Below are 24,800 nucleotides of genomic sequence, written 5' to 3' on the forward strand. Positions count from 1 at the left end.
GGGGGGGAATATCAAGTACTAGTGAGGAATCAGAGCAGCTGGAAGAAACTCTCCCACATTATCGGTGGAAATACAAAACGGCAGACACTCTGAAACTGTTTGGAAGAGTCTTACAAAGTTTAACATGTACTTACATTATAACTATGTCATCCTATTTCTAGCTATTTGCTCTAGAGAAATGAAAACTTGATACTTACAGAAAAACTTATACATGAATGTCTATAGCAGCTTTATTCATAATCATCCAAAACTGGAAATGCATTAAATGTCACTCAATGAGTGAATGGCTAAGTAAACTATAATGCATTCATTCAATGAACCATACTCAGCAATAAAAAGGAACAAAGTATTGATATGATCAGTGACATTTTGCTAAGTTCCCAGTCTCAAAGGTTTCTGAAACAAGTCTCAAAGGTTAACTATGGTACAATTCCATTTATAAGATATTCTGGAAAAGGTAACGCTACAGACATGATGAACTAATTAGTGGTTGCCAGAGGTTAGGTGTCAGAGACAGAGTTTCACTACAAATTGGTAATGTGAGAGAATTTGGGGAGGAAGTGATGAAACTGTTCTGTATTGATTGGTGCTTGCAGAGATCTATAGATATTAGCTCAGAGAACTGTACAGACACAAAAATAAATTTTATTCTTTGTAGATGAAAGAAAAAGATGATACACACACAAAAAAATATGCTGACATCAGCTATACACATAAGCACAGCCAAGTGGACCATTTTGTTAGAACTATTTACTTAAAAAATCAGAAAAAAAATGAAAGCAAATAAAGTAAAATAACTAGTTTATATTTTTAAAGTTATAGATCTCATTTCAGACAAAGATATAATATTTGAAATCCTATCAGAAACTCTAATGAGCTGACTGGGCACAGTGACTCATTCCTGTAATCTGAGCATTTTGGGAAGCCAAGGTGGGTAGATTATTTGAGGTCCAGGGTTTGAGTCCAGCATGGCTAACATGGTGAAACCCTGTCTCTACTAAAAATACAAAACTTAGCCTGTTATCCCAGCTATTCAGGAGGCTGAGGCAGGATAATTGCTTGAATCTGGGAGGTGGAGACTGCAGTGAGCTGAGATCATGCCACTGCACTCTGCCTGGGTGACAGAGCAAGACCCTGTCGGAAAAAAAAGAAAAAAAGAAAATCTAATGAGCCAATATTTTTTTAATGTTAAAAATACATCTCATCACATGGAATTTTTAAAACTTAATAATTATGTGTGTATACAATATTTATTTAAAGTATGTATAGATTTATATAGCATTTTAGCATATATCTATATACATACAAACATATAATTATATTTAATGATATTTGGGTGGGTTTTATCAGTCTAACATTTGATATTGATCACTCTAGCATTTTACATTGCTACAAATCTTGCTGACATAATTTAAAGCATTTAATGTCACCAAAAAAAAGTGACATTAGGCTTTGGGACAGATGGATTGGTTATACCTTATAGGATACTGAACCACCAAGTTTATATTCAAGTATAAGATGTTTTGACATTTCTTTAGCATTTGATTAACTTATTCCACTGCCTGTGGGCAACTTTACATAAATTTAAATATGTACAATATTAGGTAGGATTTTGTCTTTAAAGCTAAAATGTTGTTTCAGTTCCCAACTGTCTGAAAGCTTGCAACTTTGCTCTGTCTATAAAAGGAATTCTAGCCTTTCTGGCCACAAAGACAGAAATAGCTTATATCTACTGGCTACCTTCAAGATGAACACTCTCAGCTTCCTTTAGGCATTCAAAGCTTTTTGTTCTTTGATTTATTCATTCCACATTTTATTGAGTGTAAATGTGTTTATGACAATACAAAACTATCCAAAACATGTCCAATTTTATGAGTTCTTTGTTATTTTATTTTACTCTTAGTGTATAAACAGACACATATACACATGGCATTCAGTTGGACTGACCCATCTACTCCTCCTCCAGATACACTATGCTCACTCCCATTAATGTGGTTTCCCACATGTTATTTCAGGCAAGAGTGACACTGAGCCAAAACTGATTCAGAATCTCCATCTTCAAGAAGACTGCAAGTTTTTAAGGGTAGAGGCCTTTTTTGTTAAACTGGTAAAGTCATCCGCTCAACTGTTCTCAATAATGACTTATTGCAAAGATTACAAGAAGCTGATGCAATGTGTTGCATGTGTACTTTAAATGAATTCTGCATAATAAACCGTGGCACTACTATATAAAATATTTTGAGGGTTTTATCCACTATAATATTCCTTTTAAATCCAATTAGAATGACTGTTCTAGAAATTGCTAAATTTATAGGTTCTCACTGTAGTGTTACTAAGATTATTGTTTAATGAAAAAGATATATTATTTAAGCACATTCTTTTTAAGTATTTTATTTTACTTTTAATTGACATAATAAGTGTATCTATTTGTAAGGTATGAGGTTGTTTCAATATATGTATACATCATGGAATGATCCAATAGACTAATTAGCATATCTATCACCTCAAATATTTATCATTTCTTATAGTAGGAACATTTAAAATCTTCTTTTAGCAATGTTGAAATACAATACATCATTATTAACTACAGTCACTGTGCTATGTGATAGATCAGCAGAACTTACACCTACTGCCTGAAACTTGGTACCCATTAACTAACATCTCCCCTTTCTCTATCCACCATCACCATCTTCAGTCTCTGGTAACCACCATTCTAATCTCTACTTCTACAAGTTTGGCTTCTTTTAGATTTCACTTATGAGAGAGATCCTATGGCATTTGTCTCTCTGAAGGCACATTCTTTTAATTCTGAATTTGCTTAATGCTATGAGTATTGTATAACCCAGAGTTTCTAGTTTTAAATCAAATCATTTATCCACGCTTCTCAAAGTCAAATCTCTCTCAATGTTCCAACATGAGGAGTAACTCTTAGTAGTTTGAAGAGGGTGCATCTGCATTTTCAGTAGGTTCTGTTAATTACTCATTATTAGCTGTGGTAAATGGTCAAGAGATTATTTTAACTGAATGCAGAATATCACACTCTGAACCCCAGAACAGCAGCAGGACATTGCAATGACCATTATTCTTTTAAAGCAAATCATTTTTTCCCTCTACTTGAGCCAAACAAACAGGGCACACATTGACCAGTGCTCCTCAGCTATCTTTCAACCTGTTTGCTTGTGCTCACTTTTGGTTCCTTGAAGGAAAGTGGATCAGCCAAAAGAGATTTGTACTCCTTAAGGTAGAATCAAGAAAGATTAACCAGGGCTTAAGAATAAAGCAGGAAAATTAAACTGGAACCCTTAAATGACACTTTTATTTCTTTCCCTTTTCATTTATTTAAAGAATAAACAGTGGTGGTCATTGTGGAACAGGGTGAAAGGGTGAAGGAAAGGACATGGCTGCTCTCCCCTTAACCCTTTCTCCCAGTGACTATCGCAGACAATCCAGGCACTCCCTACATAAGCCAGGCACGCCCATGGCATCCTTACTCCATGTTATGTCAAAGCGTACTACATCACCAGACTACAAGATCTAAAATTTAATCTAAAAATGCTTCAGAGGAAATGAGACATAAGCATAGGCGGATTCCTATGTGCTCTGGAGGAAAGTAGGTTTTGTTGCTAAAGATATTCATGTAGTTTTAGGTGTAAAATCATCAATGGAATTTCCCTCACATTTCAGTGGGATATACTGCCTTTCGAAATCTCTGCCAATTTCTAATTTACAGTGTTAGAAGTCAGCGTGGCAGTTGCCTTTGGTCGGTAATTGGCTAGACAATAACCAAATGGAGGATTTTAGGGAGCTAATCACGTAGCGTTTCATTTGGGTGTTTGTTACATTGATATGTTCTCTTGGTGAGAATGTATCAAGCTGTCCACTTATGATTTATGCAATCTTCCATTTTAAGTTTTATATATATATAATTTTCTTAAAATAATAAAATAAAAAGTTGGCTGCCAAGTTGAAAACCCAACACTTTCCCTACTGTCAAATGACTTAGAGTCTTCTCAACTTGACATTTCACCTGCCAGTACATACATGGCCTTCATGCTGAGAACTGAAAAGGAAAAAAATGATGTAACTACTTGAGAATTAATAAATATTTTTTCTATCCTAGTATTTATATGATGTATATCATTGTATAGTTAATATCTAGTATTATGAATTTGTTTTTCTTTAAGCTACCAAAACAGTCATATCTTAGTGTCTCATGATAACATTTTCTTGCAGGGAAATAATTATTCAGATATTGCAGATCATCACTTTTCACTGGGGGCAGTTTCTTTCCTTTATCCTACTCTTCAAAGGTTATCAAGAACAAGTGATTAACATCCATATCCTCTTTAACACTATTCTTGCTAGATAGAAAAAAGACTACAGAGCAACATTTTCGACATTAAGATTCAATTTAGACAGCTTATAGAGTAGAGGTACCATTTGTTCCTTTTTTCTTATAGCCTCTTGGTCTTTGCTAAAGGGTAGGAGTAGTAATTTCTCTTTAAAAATATTAGTTTGTCACTGCTATTCACTACAGAAGAAATTTCAATGTAAAATAAAATTACTTTGTTCCCTAATAAGAGAAGGGGTATTTATTACTAAACTACATGCACAAAAGAGATGAAACACAGCCGCCATTTGTGTAGTATGCCTGACACTGCCTTCATGGTCCTCTCCTCTGAAGGTAAAGCAAGACAGAAGGGAACTGGATTCTATGGAGAATTCTCAGCTTTGAAATATAGATGCTCCCAAGTCCCTCTGTGGGGGTGGAAGCAAAACAAACATTCTATTACCTAGGACTGATTTGGTTATAACAGAAAAATGCAAGTCATGGAGACTTACGGGAACTAAGGGAGGTAGGGTAATCTATAGGTTCAGGAAAGTTCAGAAGGCAGTAGATAGAGTGGATCAAATGAGATCAGTAGGGACTTGGTCCCTCTTTTTCTCTCAGGTCTGCTTTCCTTGGCGTAAACTTGATTTCATCAAGCTTATCCCAGGGAGTGGCAAGATGGCTGTTGACAGCTGCAGGCACCCCTCTACTTTCAACAACCACAGTGGAAAGAGCTCCTCCTTTTCAAAAGTTCAAACCTAGAATTGCCTCTGAACAGTGTGGGGTTTTTTCCTCCTCTCAACCATGATTTGTAGGTATGGAAATTGAAGAACCTCAGTAGGTAGGCCTGGATCACAGCCACATCTGGATCTAGGTTGGGGGTCTGCCTTTCCAAAGCAAAAGCCCTAAAAGTTGGAGCAGCATCATTTTCCAAAGAAGGTGGGGAAGGGAACACTGTTGCACTGAAGAAAAGATAATGGGTTCTGGGTGGCCAAAAGTAGCAGGTACATTCAGATGAGTATTTTAAAATACAAAGTTAAGTAAGGACAGTGGAAAAATACAGATGTGCCAATTTACAAGTCAGGTAGGCATAATTATGTTCAAAGTCCTGTGCTAATATAGACTAATGTTCACAGTTTACCTGGGCCAGAATGTTCTCTGACAAAGATTTTGTTCTGCACATCCAAGAAGCCTGCTCCAAAGTCAAAGTCCCAACTTTGCCTCTTACCTCAGCAACTACCTCATCAAGCCCTTTGACATCCATCTCAAATCTCAAATTCAACTTCTTTCTACTACCCTTTAAATAATCTTTCCTCATTGTCTCTTCTAAACCTTGTCTAAAGGCAAAGATAGTGCTATGTAAAATACAAAAGAAATAAAAGACACGACCTGGGTATAAGTTTACACTGTAGATAAAATTAAGAAAGAAAATCTATATATAATGTCAAAGGAATAAACTAATTCTCCTCCTCCCAGGGACCTATTAAAGTACCAGAATGACGTGATAATAACATGGGCTGTTGGCATCGTGTGCCAGTACTGTATTAAGAAGAGACTTGCAGAAAAGCAAAATCTTTGATAATGTATCTAAAAATAGCTCACCAGTTAGATGATTTCCACAGTGCTTCTAAGGGAAAGCTTATGGCCTCTCCTTCACAAAATATTTTTAAAGAACCAAAAGAGTGATGTTTTTAGGTTAGATTGAATTCTGTACCTGGCCTATGATTCAGAGACAAACTACTCAATAATGGCATCATCTACAAACCAATCGTTACAGGAGTCAGTCAGGGATGGGCTAAGTTAAAAACTAAAAGACAAATTACAGGGTAAATTCCTGAACTGTTAGAAACTGGAGTGTTTTATCCAATTTTGCCTGTTGTTTTTGCTATTTTACTAGTTGTTATATGGCACATTCTCTCCGGGAAAAAAAATTACTTTCAGTATGAACTATTGTGAAAATAAAATGCCCCATAAAATCTATATGATGCTCTCCTTATTTCTTTAGGGATCTGAACATTCTAAGCTTTTAGACTTTTGTGTGGTTTTCTAACATTAACTTTTCTCTTTTAAAGCTTTGTTTCATGAAGATCTTGACTTCCTTTTTCTTCCTTTTTCAAATTAAAGTTTGAATTTTCTGTATCTGTCCTTTCTGCCAAACTTCTGGTTTTTTCCTCATTTCTACTTTTACTTATTAAAGTTATAAGATAATTACAGCCTCATTAAAGATCTTCTGTTGCTTGCATTGTTGCTGAATTGTGGTTTTCCTTTTGGCTTGTTAGGAAACAAACCAAGGTAAGTTTTGTTTTTTGTTTGTTTGTTTCTTCTTTTATTTTAAAATACTTGGCCAAACTTCCAGACCAGAGAATGCCATTTAATTATTTTACTACTAGCTAATATTTTGATTTCCTACCTTATCCACTTGGGTTCCCTTGTTTTAAACAAATTACATTGCCACTAAATTTTACAATACAGAAGCCACAACATTTATATATTTTTTTCAAAAACAACCCTTATTACTTCCTCTGTGTTATCTCTTATCAGAAGTATTCTGATTGTTCACTTGATTTCTCAATTGTCCTGGAAACACTTTGAAAGTAGCCACTGTCTAACTTGTTCACCGTGATATTTCAAGCTTCTAACCTTGTGCCCAATACGTAGTAAATACAGTATGCCTTAAAGGAACTAATAAACAAATTAATTAATTTACAGATTACTCCAGTGCTTGGCATAAAGTAGAATCTCAATCATTTGTCTAGCAAATGAATGTAGAATATGGAACCCACATTCAATTACCAGTGTATAATATAAATATTATGGGTGTTATATGGGAATAATAGTGAGGTACTCATCAAGGTTTAGAAAATAAAAGAACAAAAATGCCACCTAAGAACAATCATAGGCTGGAATGTAGCAACTTTTCAAATGATGTCCGCAGCTTCAGATGGGGAGGAAAAAACAATTGTAAGATACCCATTCGATACTTTCCAGAGTCTTCAATACCAAATAATGAATACCCTGCTCAGTTCTATCTTGAGGAATCTACTTTTTTACGCATTTCCTGTACGTTTGGTCAGTTTAAGTTTATTGCTTGAGATTGATCTGATCTGCTTTTGTGGGTGTGATGGGTCAGGTGCTTGTGCCTAAAAGGATGCAAGTTAGACCTAAACAGTGACTAATGCACTAAGAGAAATTCTGCCCTATAGGTCAATAGTCTACAAGACCTCATTCTCCAAGCATAAGCCTCTGTGTCACCTTGAATTGGCCATCTTGTTATAAAAAACTATGTAGTCTGATTTTTGCAGCTGCTAATAAAAGTTGTACTGCTAACATTCCAAATACTTATTAAGTGTTAACTCTGCAACATTCAACTTAACTTTCTCTCTCTGTCTCTCTACATATATATATATATACACACACACACACACACACACGTATATATATTTTGTGTCAGCTCTGCTTCTTTCTTCTTCTACCTTAAGGTTAACTGTGGTCTACCTGAAACAGAAAAAGTGCTGTCTGTAGCAAATATATCTTGAAGGACTGACAGCTACACCTCCTGTTGCCCTGTTCCTATTCTTACACTAGCTTCCCCCCTTTCAGACTTTTACTCAGTGCTGGCTGCACATGTCACCATACTTCCACATAGAAGGCACTGAAAAAAAATGTTGAATGCATTGTAATGCCCCAGCTCCCATCGTAAATTTCTAATGCAAAATGCTGACATGAACGCAGTGAAAGAGCCAAGCTTGACCTCACTACAAAGGGAAGGATATGTGGGGAAGGGAGTAGATTCACTTGCCATACTTACACACTTTTCCAATCTGGGAATAACCCAAAATAAGCCAAAGACAGGTCCAGGAGTATTTTCCCAGTGTAGGGGATACTTCCTCAATATTGGTTAGAAGATTCAGCCTTTAACGTTCTGTTGATAACTGAGTTAGATTGCAAGTGGGAACTTTTTTCTATTGTTTTTCTCATCTTGGAAAATAAAGCTAAAATTCATGGAATTGTAATTTTGAAGAGTGATTATGTTTTGGCTCTAAATTAGGATGATTTAAAATTTACTTTGGTAAGTGGAACTCAAGAGAATATTCTTATTTCTTGCAAATATAAGGTAGATAAATAAAGAGTAGTTAGATCATCACCATACACTTTCCCTTAGCTGAATTATGAGGAAATAAGCCAATAAGAATCATGTGCTTCTCACATACACACACATGCACACAAAATCCACCCCAATTCTTCCAGGCTCTCCTTTGATGTAACAGTATTGTAGAAGGTGAGCCAGTCATCAAGATAAGCCATATTGAGAGACATAATTGTTAAGGAAAGCTCCTTTGAAAAGATCTAAGCCCTGATCAAATAACAGGACTATCACAGGTAGCATATCCATTCTCTTCCAAGATACTTGAAAATCTAGACTTTCTCTTCACCTGTCAGAAAAAGTGATGACCTACTGTACTCAGCCATGGTCAAGAAGGAGGCTTCAATACTATAGCAATATCAAGCAGCCTATCAAGAGGCAATTTTTTTCCAACAAGGAGGACGTTCCTGAAAGAGGAAAATACTGGGGAAATAGGCACTCGACAAATTTTTTTAAAAACTACTTCTTTTTAAATAATTTATATCAGGAATGCTTAATTTGGTTGCAGCTTGCAATCGGGCTAGGGAAAATTTAACTAAGTCTTTGTAAATTAGTTCATAGTTTAAGAAGTCATTCTGCAAGAAACAGTCATTCTGTTGATCATATTCCAATAACTCACTCAGCACAACTCAGTCCCAACTCAGCCAGCCCAAAGAAGAAAAACATCAAAGTATTATTTCCTGTACTTGAAGTATTTTTAAGAACTTTGTGACGGAAAGAAAAGAGACAAGATTAATATAAAATACTCGGTAACTAAACTTCTTGCTTAAGAGTCTTGAATGCTCCAAAGAAAATGTGGTAAAAATAACAAAATAGTGTTTCAAACAATCAACTCATAAAAAGTAAATAGAAAATTCTCATTAGTATCAATGATATATAGGAGGAAAAGGCATAAAGCTAAGATATCACAGGCAATTCATCTTTCCTCCAAAAATATACCTTTCTTTATTTCCTGGCTCTAATAAGAAAGAAGTTTCAGAGCAGACATTATGCTTATGGAGATGAACATTGTTTAAAGGTTCTTCATGCAATTTGAGTCTTTTATGTAAACGTATTTCAGTAATGTGACAAAATTTTCTTATATTTATAACTTAGTTCCATTTCTAAAAATACTATATGAAAGAGGAATACAATCTTGAAATTCTGGAAAATTGCTTGTTACCGATTTGATATAGAAAACAGAAAAAAATGTTCAATTTCGAAGCTCAGTACAATCATATACTCACAAATTTGTGAAACATGAGCTTATAAAATAAAGGAATCTCACTGAAATCTTTTCATTTTAGATTGTTTTCATAGAACACCAACTTAAAGTAATCCTATTTCTGTCATCAGTCTCTTTAGCTTGCCTATTTCTTCTGTATTATTAATGCCACTTAATGGAGATGTAAATTTAATCAGCACTGTGGACTTCAGTCAAAATCTATAAAATAATTGAAAGAAATTGAAACACATGTTTTTTGCTTGATTAGTTCAACTCATTTTATTTATGAGTAATCTTTTATATTAATATATTGTTTTCCATTTTAGTTAACTTCAGTATATTATAAATATGGATATTGTTTATTTTTATTACCTATAAAATATATGTATATATATAAGCTACACAGGCACTTTACTAGTTTCACACATAGCCATTCAATAAGTCTCTGAGTTAATATTTATTATCTCCGTCTTACAGGTGACATAACAAAGACTGAGGAAGTTAGGTGTTTTCTTTCTAATTTTCAAAGTATGCTACTGTGTTTGAGATTATAAAGCAGGGGGTGTCAATCTTTTGGCTTCCCTGGGCCACATTGGAAGAATTGTCTTGTACCACACATAAAATACATGAACAGTAATGATAGCAGATGAGCTAAAAAAAAAAAAATCACAAAAACACTCATAATTTTTTATTTCTTCTAAGAAAAAAAAAAGACAGGGTACAGGTGCAGAATATGTAGATTTGTTACATAGGTATATGTGTGCTTTGAAGGCTGCATCTACTGACCCATCCTATAAGTTCTCTTCCCTTACCTCCTCAACTCCTAACAGGCCCTGGTGTGTGCTGTTCCCCTCTCTGTGTCCGTTTGTTTTCAATGTTAAACTACTTACAAGTAAGACCATGCAATACTTGGTTTTCTGTTCTTGTGTTAGTTTGCTGAGGATGATGGCTTCCAGCTTCATCCATATCCCTGCAAAGGACATGATCTCATTTCTTCTTATGGCTGCATACTATCTCATGGTGTATATGTGCCACATTTTCTTTATCCAGTTTAACACTGATGGGCATTTGGGTTGGTTCCATGCCTTTGCTATTGTAAATAGTGCTGCAATAAATATGCATGTGCATGTGTCTTCAGAGTAGAATGATTTATAATCCTTTGGATATACACCCAGTAATGGAATTGCTGGGTCAAATGGTATTTCTGGTTCTAGATCCTTGAGGAATTGCCATACAGTCTTCCACAATGGCTGAACTAATTTACCTTCCCACCAACAGTGTAAAAGCATTCCCATTTCTCCACAGCTTCACCAGCATCTATTGTTTCCTGACTTGTAAATTCTGGGTATTAGGCCTTTGTCAGATGGGTAGACTGTAAAAATTTTCTCCCATTCTGTAGGTTGCCTATTCACTCTGATGATAGTTTTGTTTTGTTTTTTATTTTTTTTTATTTTTTGCAGAATCTCTTTAGTTTAATTCGATCCCATTTGTCAATTCTGGTTTTTGTTGCAATTGCTTTCAGCAAAACTCATAATGTTTTAAGAGAATTTACAAATTTGTGTTGGGCCTCATTCAAAGCCATCCTGGGCTGCATGACGTTTGCACACTGCTGGTTGGACAAGCTTGCCATAAAGCAAAACAATAAAAATGTGAATGCTTTTAAATGTGAGATAAATTATTAATCAGATTAAGTTAAGATAACTTTAAATTTCACTTGTTTCAAAGACAATATTCCTTTTTGGGTGTCATATCAACTTCCTATGTGTTACTTCCTCCCCACTCCTCCTCGCTTTTCTCATCTTTTGGTACCTTTCTTTTTACAATGACTTACACTTTGCTTCACCTTCTGCAAGCCATATTTTCAAACACTCATCTTTATCTTTTCCAACTTGTCCTTTCAACTTGAACATCCTTCATACTGAGATGCCAGATATTTTCCTACTGTAATTTATATATATCATTATTCAGTTAAACTTGACCCTACTTGTCACAACTGCCTTTAAACACATTTTTTAAAAGAGACCACAGGTAATATTCATGTTGTAGTGCTCTGTCACCAAGATAAAACAGAGTTCAGACTTCTTTAAGTCTGGTGTTTGCAGTTTATGTTCCTGCAGTACTGTGTACACATAACCGAAAATCAATAGGAAGTTAATGGAAAGCAAATACCATAGGGAGAATCAGGCACTACACAAAACATACTTATAGAGCAAGAGAGAAAACATTTCAAGCAGATGGATAAAAACAAGCTTGGAAAGTCAAAGAAAAAATGGATCAGTTGTTTTATATAATGCTTACCTTTAGGGAATCCATAACTTGGCCTTAGGTTCAATATGCTTTCACTTTCTTGTATTATAAAAAATGTCGTTTGGAATACCTTGAGGGAAACACCCTGATTAAGATGATTCACCAGGGTGTACTAGGAGGTTCCTATATCTTCTTATTTTCAGAATTATAAGAAATAAACTCTCAACGGCTTCAGTCTTTCAAAAATGATGAATGTAATGAACAGCTCAAAGAGAATGTGCTCAGCTCAAAGTTGCTCCAGCCATGCCACCTCTATCCAGGGAGGCAGAATAACTCTGGCCTCCTTAATATTCCTATGGTCCAAAAAACTGCTCTTCAGAGAATTATTTTTAAGCATTTGCTGAGTACTCCATATGTGCTCCAAATGAGCACAGTCTTGGTGTTACGTATTTCAATTATTCATTGACTTATTAGTTTTAAATAGAGATTGTACAGCACAGTGGTTAAAACTGTACATTCTGGAATCAGATAGAACTAAAAAATATATGTACGTAAAGTACTTAATTATTTACTTGCCCCACAATGTGTGGACCATAAAAGTAATCTAATGTTCCTACCTGATGGTATTAGTAAGTTTCTTGTAGCTACTACAACTTCGGTGGTGTAAAACAAAACAGATTTGTTACCTTATAATTCCAGAATTAAGAAGTTCAAAATAGGTCCCACTAGACTAAAATCAAAGTGTTTTCTGTGTACTTTCCTCAAAGCTTCAGAGGAGAATCTGTTTTCTTGCTTTGCTTGCTGCTAGAAAACACCTGCTGTGGTCTCCTAACATATTCAAAGCCAGCGACACACTGGCAAGTCTTTCTCACATTGAATAACTCTGACTTCAATCCTTCTGCCTTCTTCTTCCATATTTAAGGGCCTTTGTGGCTACATTACACCCATCTCAGTAATACAGGAAAATGTTCTTATTCTGAGGCCAATTAATTAGCAACCTTAATTTCACCTGCAACCTCACACCCCCTTGCCATGAAGTTATGCCAACACAACCTCTTCACAGATTCAGGGATGAGGAAGTAGATATCTCTGTAGGCTATTATTCTACCTACAACATACTGAGTAAACAATATTATTTACTCTACTAACCGGAACATTTAAAACTATGCATGATAGGAAAAGAAATGGACATTTACAAAGTCCTTTTCTAAATAGCCCAGTAATATCAGGTAATAACAAAATGAACTAACTCTATGTGTATTATTCATTAAGCTAAACATATTTTTAACAAATAAAAAATTCACAAGAATTAAATCTGATTGTAAATTATAGAAATGTATAAACATATGATAATATATACATTTTCCAAATTTTCACTGACCCCCTGAAATCCACACAATAACTCCAAAGGTTCCTGGCCTTGGTGAAAAAGTTCTGTTCTGTTGGAGAATTACACAATGAGATCATTGAGGAAAAGAATGGATTTCTAATGCTAAAGATGCAGCCAACAATGACCAAGCATCTCCTACTAAACCTGGTGCATAGCTCATACTTAAAATCTTCTAGTTTCCTTGTTCTCTTTTCCTTCCCAGTACCTGAAGGTTTGGAGAAAGTCTGAGCATGTGAGTTTCGAAGCAGAAAAAAGAAGTGCCTAAATGATATGGTCTAAGGAAGTATCAAGTGAAGTAGCATCAGGTTTATTTGATATTTAAAGCCTTTCCATTTAGAATGTTAGATTTCTTAGGCAGGATAATTCTTTGCATTCACTGCATTCCTCTGACAAAGCTAGACAATGTGTATTATTGTCTGCATTTTAAGTCACAAGTATAACAGTTATTTCAAGAAGGAAATTAATGTCAAAGGCATTTAAAAAACACAGAAATTTAAATCCACACACTTTTGCATTTCTGCCACTTTTTGTTACAATTATAAAGTGATTTTATTTTAAAATCCACATGCCCACTGGAACAAGTCTACTACTTTAAACATCTGGCCTAAAAAATTTATGCAAAGATACTTTATTTCATTTTCTTAAAGAATCATTCCTTGTCACCTAGACCTGGTCAAGTTCCTTCAGCTTAGATTTTAATGGTTCTCCTTAACAGTACTCATTACAGTAATGATGAATGAATAAATGTATACTTCATTATTTAATATCTTCCTTCTCCATCCCACAAAAGCATGAGCTCCATAAGGGAAGGGCTGTGTCTGCCTTGGTTTCTGTTGTATATCTTGATTTTGTTCAGTGCCCTATGCCTACATAGCTGCTAAATGAAAAATATTAAGGATTAACTAAACTTCTTAATCATGAGACTCTTTCTAGATTGACTCTGTATGGGTTTATCTGGTTTTACTCAGTGTTACTTCCAGTATTCTCTTATCACTCTTCCATTTTCTGTCTGCCCCTTCTCCAGGTCTACAGTGTTGATATTTAAACAGCCATTCTCCATACAAAGTTTTCTAAACTAGCTCAAGCTGAATCTCTTTTGTCTTAGAAATTATGATCTGATAGAAATATACATAACTAGTCTCTGCCTTGACCTCAGCATCTTTCCTTTGTGAACTGTCTTCATATGCTGCCCAGAAGATGGTATATAGTTTATCCAGTTCCTACTGTTAGGGTGAATGTTGGATACTCCATCTGAAAGCTTATGCCAAACTTATTACAAAAAAGGAAAAATCCTAAATTCTTTCTTAGTTGAAACTCCTAAATTAGAAGTACCATAAACTAAATTTAGCTAAATTAAGCAAAACAGAGAATTTTTTATGAAGATATAAGTACATTTCATTAACAACCAAGAACAGAAATGCAGGCTGGCTTTAGAAAACACTAGAACTAGGAAGCAGAAAAAAAAAAAAAAAAACTCAGAAAATTTCCTTTCTCCTCTCACTTCTGCTTCTTGCTGAGCATTAAGTTCATGTATTCGCCTCTTTCTCTGAATACCCCAGTGATATGGTAACTAAGATATCTCTTCTACAGTGTCCTAATATTACATCTTATTCATTCAAGTGGCTCTCCTTGTTTTTAATTTAGATTTTACAGCCCAGACTTAAAGTCCCAAGAAAATAATGCTAATTAGGCCATTTTGATTCAGGTGGTCACTGGGTTAATATAAACTATCATCAAAGAGGAAGAATCAGATTGTGCCAACAGGGCTGTTATAGACCCACCTTCATGCTGCTATGAATTAGCCAAGTAATGAGAGGAGTAGTCAGGAAGGAGGGCAATATGAGAGCTGGAACAACACACTAGTATGTCTACAAATATAAAATAGATATTCAAAAATCTACCAGAAAATAGAATGTAATGCTTTTCAGATCTCTGGATTAAATATTAATTCATTCATACACATTGAAGAATGAGAAAAATCAGTAAATGTAAAGATTTTATAGTTTTTACTATATTAGAATTTTAATTCTGTTTCAGCCTGGGCAATGTAGCAAGATTCCACTTCTACAAAACAATTTTTTAATTAGCCAGGCATAGTGAATGTATATAGTCCCAGATACTTGGGAGGCTCTCTTGAGCCCAGGAGTTTGATGTTACAGTAAGCTATGATTGAGCCACGGCACTCCAGCCTGGGCAAAAGAGCAAGACATTGTCTGCCACTGCCTCCCTGCACCGACCAATCAACCACAAAAAAATAAATAAATAAAAATTAAAATTAAAAAAATCATTTTAATTCTGTAGCCAATGAAATATAACTAAAATAAGGGCAAGATCAAACTGGAAAATAGTAACAAATAAATGATACCCAAAAATCTAGACTATAAAGGAGCTCATACAAATAAGTTAGAAGGTCCTAGTAAAGATTTTTTTTGAAATAGGAATATGTTCAAAAATTCTTAATTCACCATAATTGTAGCTACAACTTTTACAATGAAATTGATCTTTAAAGATAAAACTGGTAAGAATCGACACATATTTACTGAATTATTCATATATAAGAATGGCTCATGTGACTCAGTTTTTGTGAATAAAGAGCTTTGGAAACCCCAAGTGAGATGACTAATTAGCAAAGATTGTAATGTCACTGGGGCTTAGACAGCTACAAAGTTATCACAAAAGAAAGTGGGTTTATAAAGTAAAGGCAAGACAAAAAGGGCTGGATTCATAGGGAGTCTCCACCATTGTCCTGGAGAGAGGGTGTCTAGTCAGCTGATATGAACTTCCTTGCCTATGTGAGAGAGATGTCTGACAATGAGGAAATGATGCCTTAAAATTGATTGACATCACCACAAAACATTTCATTTCGCTGGCTAACACCACTCAGGGCTAGCATAGCTAATTCCTGACAAATTGCTCAGATCTCTTTGGAGAAGGTTACATTTTGCTGGTCAGAGTAGCAGACAGGAGAAAGTTACACAGAGATTCAGAAACCTTCACAGGATTCCCCTTTCCCACAACGCTTTGGCGGAGTACTAATCAGGGCATTTCTATGAGGAAACTCTCTGAGGATGGAAAAAGAACAACCCAAAAGGATTAGAGGAGAAAATTCAGAGTTTTCACAGGGTCAAGAATAGTTTCTCTACCCACTGGTCAGAGTGCAAAATGGGACATTGAGTAGGATATGCGTAATGGCTTTTCTTCAGCAGCATAACAAAATTAGCTGCTCTAATCCCACCCAACAAAGATTAAATTCAAGACCCAAAAGAACCCATCTGTTTCCGAGTAACTTAGCTACGTCCCAGAACAAAACTTGAAAATATTTATAGTAATACAAAAATATCTATCGCTCAATGAGGTAAATTACACAAAGCCTACCATACAAACATTTTAAAAAGCAGGAAAATCAGACTCATAATAAAGAGAAAAAATAAATAAAAACCGACCAAGAAATTATAAAGATGATAGAATGTATACATGAAGACATTAAAACAGTTATGACAACTGTATCCAGGTTTTCAAGAACCTAGAGAAAATATTAAGTATTTTAGATAGAGACATGGATGATATGAAGAAGCCCTAACTCAAACCAGAAATAAAAGTAACAAAGTAAAAATAAGCTTTAATGCTTACTTCAAATCACACATAAAATTTAACTTAAATCATAGCCCTAAGTGTGAAAGTTAAAACTAAAACTTCTAGAATAAAATATAGTAGAAATTATTTGTGATCTTGCTATACTATTTATATTGTTTTGTGAATTGTTTTTACATACTATGTAGAAAGCATGAACATAAAAGAAAAACTGATGCTTGTACTTCATCAAGATTAAAAAAAGGCTTGTATTTCATCTGCCCTTTGAAAGACACTTTTACAAAAATAAAAAGGCAAGATAAAATCTGGGAGTAAACACTAACAGTACACATTTCTAACAAAGGATTAGTTTCCAGAATATATAAAGACCTCCTACAACTCAATAATAAGAAAAACAATAAAATTTTAAATGGACAGAGAGTTTGATGCATCACATAGAAAGATACATAAATTGCTAGAAAGCACGTGAAACATCATTAGTAAACAGAAAAATTCAAATTAAGTCCACCAAACACCCATTAGAAACTGCTAAAATTAAAAGTCTGACAATACAAAATATCGGCAAAACTGTGAAGCAATGAAAACTTTACTATAATGTTGGTGGGAATAGAAAATTCAACCATCATTTGGAAAACATTTTGTGAGTCTCTTGTAAAGTGAAACATGCACTGAACATTTAAACTAGTCATTTTATTCTTAATTATTTACCCAAGAAAATTAGTAATATTTGTTTACAGAAAGAACTTGTAGAAGTATATCCAACATGGTGATGGTTAAACAAATTGTGAGTTATTCAAACAATGGGATACTACTCAGCAGTGAAACAGAACCAACTACTGATATATGCAACAGCATGGATGAATCTCAGAAACATTAAATAGTGAAGTAAAACTAGGCATAAAAGACTATACACTGCATGATTCCACTTATCCAAAAATCCAGAATAGGCAAAACCAATGTATAGTGATAAAAAATCAGATCAGTGTTTGGGGCCAGAAATAAGTGCAGGTACTGACTGCAAAGAGGCACAGGGTAATTTTTGAGTAAAGGAAATATTCTATATATTGGGTTTTCTGAAGGTCATACAGGGAGTACAATTGCCAAAGCTCATCAAATTATGCTCTTACAATGAATGCATTTCTGTATATAAATTAAATCTCAATAAAATGATTTAATTTTTTAAAGAGTGTATAGCAGCACTCCATTATCAAACTTAAATGGTATATGTGCAACTGAGCTCAATTATTCCTGAAAACACCGGTGTGTTGCATTAGAGAGAAAAATTAATCAAGCTCATATAAGTTTGGCATTAGTTCCCCTTCCCACCAGCCAGAGTAGAAACATGAGATAGGGGTAGAATTTGAACTGATATCAAAATTTGAACTTTTGGCATCAAAAGCTTGCTTTGACAACTATACCACACACCAATTTGGGAACTCTGGAGGAGTTCATGATCAAGTGACTGAGATAAAACAAATCAATCCTGGTTTGTAGATATGTCCACACAATAGTCTTGTACCACCATGTAACATTTCAGTCCCACTATGAAATGGCCCTTAAGGTTTGGGGAGAAAGAAAATCTTCCTAGCGGACAGAACTGCATGCATTTTTTTTCTTTTTTTGGAAAGAGATGTCATATCTACACAATGGACAATGGAAAGTGATTTTCTCATTTCTCTGGATTTTGGAAAAAACAAAATAAGGGATTGATAACATGAAGGCCTGAGTAAGTAGTAAACCTCTGGTAATGGTAAGAGTTTGAAATTGTTTGTGCCCCAAGTAATTGTTCACAAACAGGATACAACTGCAGGGCATTTCCTGAATAATAAAATCGAGATGATAACACTTTCTGTGAATATTAGCCACCCTCTTCCTAGCCATTTGAGCTTAACCAATGGACTCATAAATAAAATGGTCAAAGTGTCAGGGATAGAGGCTATGCATGGGCTCAAAAGCAGGGTCTTCTCTTCAATAAGCCTATTCTAGTTATGACGGTTGCTAAAAATCTAGTATGCCATCAGCTGAGTTTGATGCTGACTTCCTTTTGTGGCACCATTCTTGAGGGAATTTGCTAGCCATGTTGACTACTTTCATCATGGAAGAAAGGGCAGCATGTTTTACCAGAATAAACACAGTAGATATGAATGTGCCATCCTGTCTGCCCTGCTTTTGTAAAGTACTAGTATCCACAGGCCAATGGAATACCTGATTCTCTTTAATGATGCCCACATAATTTTGCCTCTGGCCAAACAATATATTTACCAGCAAAGAATAAAGGAAATTTTCATATCTATAGAATTTATTTGTCTTATCATGTACCACATTACCTCAAGTTGGCTTGCCTGAGATAACAGTGGAATGCCCTATTAAAAACCCATTATGGGTGCTGGCTAATAATACCTAGTTTGGCTATGTGCTGTCCTGAAAGATTGTATATATGTTCTAACTAGCAAACAATATGACAACATGACACTATCTTCTCCCATGGCCAGAAGACACGGATAAAGGAAACAAGAAGTAGGAATGGGAGTGGTTCCTCTCTCTGTTATTCTTAAAGACACAATCACAAAAGCTTTGCTTTTTGTACTAGTCCATTTTCACACTGCTCTAAAGATACAACCTGAGATGGCGTAATTTATAAAGGAGAGGGGTTTAATTGACTCACAGTTCCACATGACTGGGGAGGCATCAGGAAACTTACAATTATGGCAGAAGGGAAAGGGGAAGTAAGGCAACTCTTACATGGTGACAGGTGAGAGTGAATGAAGGGGGAAATGACAAACACTTTTAAAACCATCAGCTCTGTGAGAACTCATTCACTTTCATGAGAACAGCATGAGCAAACCATTCCCATGATCCAATCACCTCCCACCAGGTCCCTCCCTCGACACCTGGAGATTACAATTTGAGATGAGATTTGGGTGGGTACACAGATCCAAACCATATCACTCTGTTTACTACTTTTTGGCTCTGCAGGCTTAGAGGACTTACTTTCTAAAAAATTAATGCTTAAACTAGTGGACCTAACAATGATTCTACTGAATGTGAAGTTTAAACCATCATTTTGAATTCTTCATGCCACTAAGGCAACAGTCAAGAAGGGTTTGCTGTACTAACTGGAGTGAATAATACTGAGTGTCAAGGAGAAATAGAGTTGCTGCTGCATAATACAGTCAAAGAGGATTCAAAGGATTCTCTGGATTGCCCCTTAGTACCTATCTAGTGTAAAAGGTTTACATATCTAGTGTAAAAGGTTAGCAAAGGAGTAGAGCGGCCCAAAAAAGCAAGGCTACTAGTGACTCTAGCCCTTCAAAAATGAGGTTTTGCACCACCCCCTTGGGTAAAGAACCATGACCAGATAAGGTACCCACTAAGAACAAATCAAATGGGTAGCGAGAGAATGAAATTGTAAAGACCAGTTATGGCCTCTTGTTCACTTGTAGAAATGAACCATGTGAAAGCTAAGCCTATTTCCTTTTCTGATTTATGATATACATAGTTGCATATATTAACCAGTTTTTTTTGCCAGCATCCTCATCTTTTATCTAATACAAAGTGTATTAATAGAGATTTACCTTCTAATTTCATCTATAATTTAAAAGATATCAAAGGATAATTGGAACTGAATTAGAAAAAGAATGAACATCACCTAAAAATAGCGGTGATTTATAGAACTTTGTGTCTACCCCTCCAGGGGGAGAGTGTATACGTATATGTATATATGGCTGGATAAGACATAGTTATATCATATCATGTGGAAGCACAAAGTTGGATGGTTGTTTTGAAGTTAGAATATGGGCAGAAGAGTACATGAATGCTAGACTGACAAAACATGGCTATGCCAGATTTGTCTTCAACTTGACATCACTACTGTGCCTGTTTTATCATTTTGTCTCCTTCAACAAAGAGAAACCCAAAACTCCCTTCCTCAGAACCCATTTAACTAGATGGCTACAGATCAGTCAGCAAATGACAAGCAGGCTTGTAGCAAACGTATCAGAGAAGAAAACAGCAGTCTTTTCTATCAACAATTAAGGAAATATGCACATGCAGACACGAGCTTCTGTGCATGATAGCTTCCAAATCAGCCACTTTGAATGCCTCAGGCAGCAGGAATATTGATTCTTTTTTGTGTGTGTGATCTCCTTTATGTTGACACGATCTCCCCCATATTCACACCGTTTCCCCATATTCCCATGGTCTCCCCACATTCCCACAGTCTCCCCCAGCTGCACAAGGGCACATCACACTCTGAGACAGTGCCATGATGACTCTGGCCCAAGTCCTCTGATGAGCAAGGAGGGAGAGAGAGACCAAGAGACAAAAGGGCAGAGAGGCTTCTGGGGACGTGGACTGGGGCCAGTCAAGGAATATTGATTCTTAAGATTAACAGCAGCTTCCAGATGAACTTTTGAGAATGCTCTGTAGGTCTATTGGCTACTGGAATCAACAGGGAGACTTCCCTGACCTTTACTCTGCAGCTCTAACAATGATTATACCTACAATTACTATATCAAAACTCTGTATCTGAACATCAAAAGTTGCTTCTAATTTCCTTACTAAAACCTACCCATACAGGAAAATACTACAAGTTTGAAATGGCCAAAAATTGATTGATACATAGTCCTTTAAACCATTTAAATGGAAAAAAATAAACAACAGCAACAACAACAACCAAATACCTCTCCATCAGTTCTGGTGAAGTCAAAGATCAGGAATTTTTGCTACATAATGGTCCATCTCAAGCACTACATCTATAGGAAATAGAAGAGCTATTCGCTTAGTCTGCTCAGTGTTGTTCTAAAGGAATAGCTGAGACTGGGTAATTTATGAAGAAAAGAAATTTATTTAGCTCGTGGTTTTGCTGACTGGAACTGGGACATTCAAGATTGAGCATCTGGTGAGGGCCTCAGGCTGCTTCCACTAGTTGGAAGGTGAAGGAGAGCTGGAGTGTGTAGAGATCATATGCATAGACAGGAACCAAAAGAAGGAGGAGGAAGTGCTAAGCTCTTTTTAACAACCAGCTCTTATGGGAACTAATATAGTGAGACACCTCTCAGCATTAAGAGAGAGCTTTAATCTGTCTGTGGGTGATCTGCTCCATGACCCAAACATCTCCCGCAAGTCCCAGCTCCCAACACTGCCATACTAGAAATTAAATTTCAATATGAAATTTGCAGAGAACAAACATCCAAGTGATAGCAGCTATTGTCTTAATTTACTATAAGAAATATTTGAAAATACTGTTTTTCTCTGGTTACATATTTTTTTGATAGAAAATGGAGGAAAAGTAGCCTACCACATGAGCATGAGCTCAAAGCTTTAGTCAAATGAAGAAACCACCTTCATGGTTCTTACTCTCAAGGGAGGATTATCCTCCACAGGCATATCTCTCAACCGGATTTCACAGTTAATCTCAGCAAATTCATTATTGGTGAGCTTGTGTTGCTATACATAGCCTACCATATTTGATATCATAACAATATAATTAAAACATTTTGTAAATTATTCATCATTTTAGATTGTTGAAAATATGGCATTTAATATTAGACAGCATTAACTGATGACTGAGTTAGTAAGAAAAATAAATTTCTCTTTCCTGTTCCAAGAAACATTTCATGCTAATGACTAAAAATTAGGTTTCTGTTTCAAAATTAATCATAAAACTACTATTAATTTAGAAGAAACCCTATGGATGCAACAATTAAGGAAAATATTTCTATGAGTCTTCCGAATAAAGGCTTACTTCTAAGTATTAAAAGTTCCAGTAGAAAATGCTCTATGTTTGTGGTTTTATGTTTAGTTTTAAAAACATTACCCCCACTTAACAGAAAATACTTGTAAGTGTCAGAAAGAAATGTTATGGTCGATTAATGCTCCTAGTAAAAGCATTTAAATATTTCATTGTTACAGAGAATCCATCATTCAAATCACTGAATATTTATTCCCTTTTCATGTGTTAAAAACAAAACTAAATTAAAGAAGTTATTCATTAAAGATCTATTTAGCCTGTAAGAAGTAAATGAAGCTTTTCCAACTAAAAATAATCCTGGCCTCTTGCTACATTTTTAGCAAGCTTCTAAATGACACAGTGATATGGGAAGAGCTCGACAGCTATAGTAAACCCAATGTGCCTTTTGGCATAGAGTCAAACAATGTTCTGTCAAGCAACACTACTGTCTACTATATAATGTGACACCTAAATCTATCAGTTACATCATATTCAGCTTCCAGATAAGTCTCACTGTTGACATGTTTCTCTTAGCATAAAGTGACAAGAGAAAGTGTCCAGTAAAAAAGTTCTGAACTGCAGGCTCTCCAGAGGAATGACAACCTAATCTATGTTCAACTAAGCATTCTGGCCAACTGATAAAAATGTAACCAGTGACAACCAATTGTGGGAGAAGTTGATTCTAAGGCAATTGCACAGAGGGAAGAATACCTGAAGTGGTTCCAGAGCATGTTGCTATCCAATCTGAAACGATGCATGAACAAGAAGAGCCAGAAAGTGATAATAGTAAAGCAGTTACAGCTGTCAAAGATGGAGCAGAGGAGAAAATATAAGTTTAAGAAAGACTGACCAAAGCTACAATTTGCAAATGATCTCAAAGAAGGAGGATTTTCTAGAGGAGGGAAAGTGAAATAGAAAGGGCAAATGCTGAAAATTTTCAGGCAGTTTAGTCCTTTGAAAATGTATGTGATTATATGAGAAAATAGTAATAATAACTGCCATTTGTTGACACCCATGTTAAGTCAGGCATTTATCAGACAGACCTTTTATATCATTACCATATATAATCCTTGTAATATCATCTTAAGATAGTCATTATTATCCTCATTTTGCAAGTGAAGAAACTAAGGTTCAGAAGCTAAATGACTTTTCCAAGATCACATAGCCATGAAGTAGAAGTCCACATTTGATCCCAAATCTATAGGACTCAAAGTCCAAGTCCATTTCCTATTAAAAAATTGTGAACCCTATATGTATCAGAGAATATGTACATATATAAATGTATTCTATATGAATAGAGAAGAGAATATAGACATATTCTTAGATGATTATTCATACACATATCTTAGGACCTTTTGATGACTATGCTCAGTACTATGAGAAAAACAAGCTCTGTACTGGTCCTTCCTCTGCTCAACCTACTTGCTGCTTTGAAGAACTAAGAGACATACATTCCTGAAAAAAATGGAGACACATTTAAGAGAAAAATGGCATTAGGACAGATTAAGAGTAGGTTAAATTACTCTAGTTGTTCTTCTGAGATTTTCACACATCTTTCCTAGAGAAAGTAAATATTAAATATGGCTTTTATAAGACATAAATAAGTAAGGGATTTTCATAAGGATTCTTTCAGAGGAAAAGAGTCAGCATTTGGTGAAATTCTGGATATCTCTGAAAAAAATTAAAAAGTTGTTTGGCATTATTTGCCACAGAATAAACAGCTTTCGTTAGTGCTGCAGAGGATGGATTGGAAGCATGTAAAAACTAGCCAAAATGATTCAGAAACCGGAAGCCAATTTCCTAGCGAAAAAGCTCAAAATATACCCTTGTATTTAACAAAGAAAGTTCTGGAGAGTGAGAAATGCTCTGTTGTTATTGTGTTTTTACCTCAATTTGAAAAAAGAATAGTGTTTTCTTCAATTTATTGAGGCTAATAATTCAATCATAAACACCTGTTCATTTACCTCAAGCAGCTGCCTTGGAGACCCTCTGCTATTTTTAAAATTTCTTTCCTTGCTTTGTTTTAGTCAACCTAGTTGGGGGTTCTGAATATCCAGGATGTGTTTCCCTGATAGCTCAACAGAAAAAAACAGGTGAATAAAATTCTCTGTATTTGTAGGTAATAGAAGAGCAAACCAGCATCTTTTTCTAACTGGACAATCT

The sequence above is a fragment of the Cebus imitator genome, unplaced genomic scaffold (assembly GCF_001604975.1).
Source record: "Cebus imitator isolate Cc_AM_T3 unplaced genomic scaffold, Cebus_imitator-1.0 Scaffold81, whole genome shotgun sequence".
Classification (NCBI taxonomy): Eukaryota; Metazoa; Chordata; class Mammalia; order Primates; family Cebidae; genus Cebus; species Cebus imitator.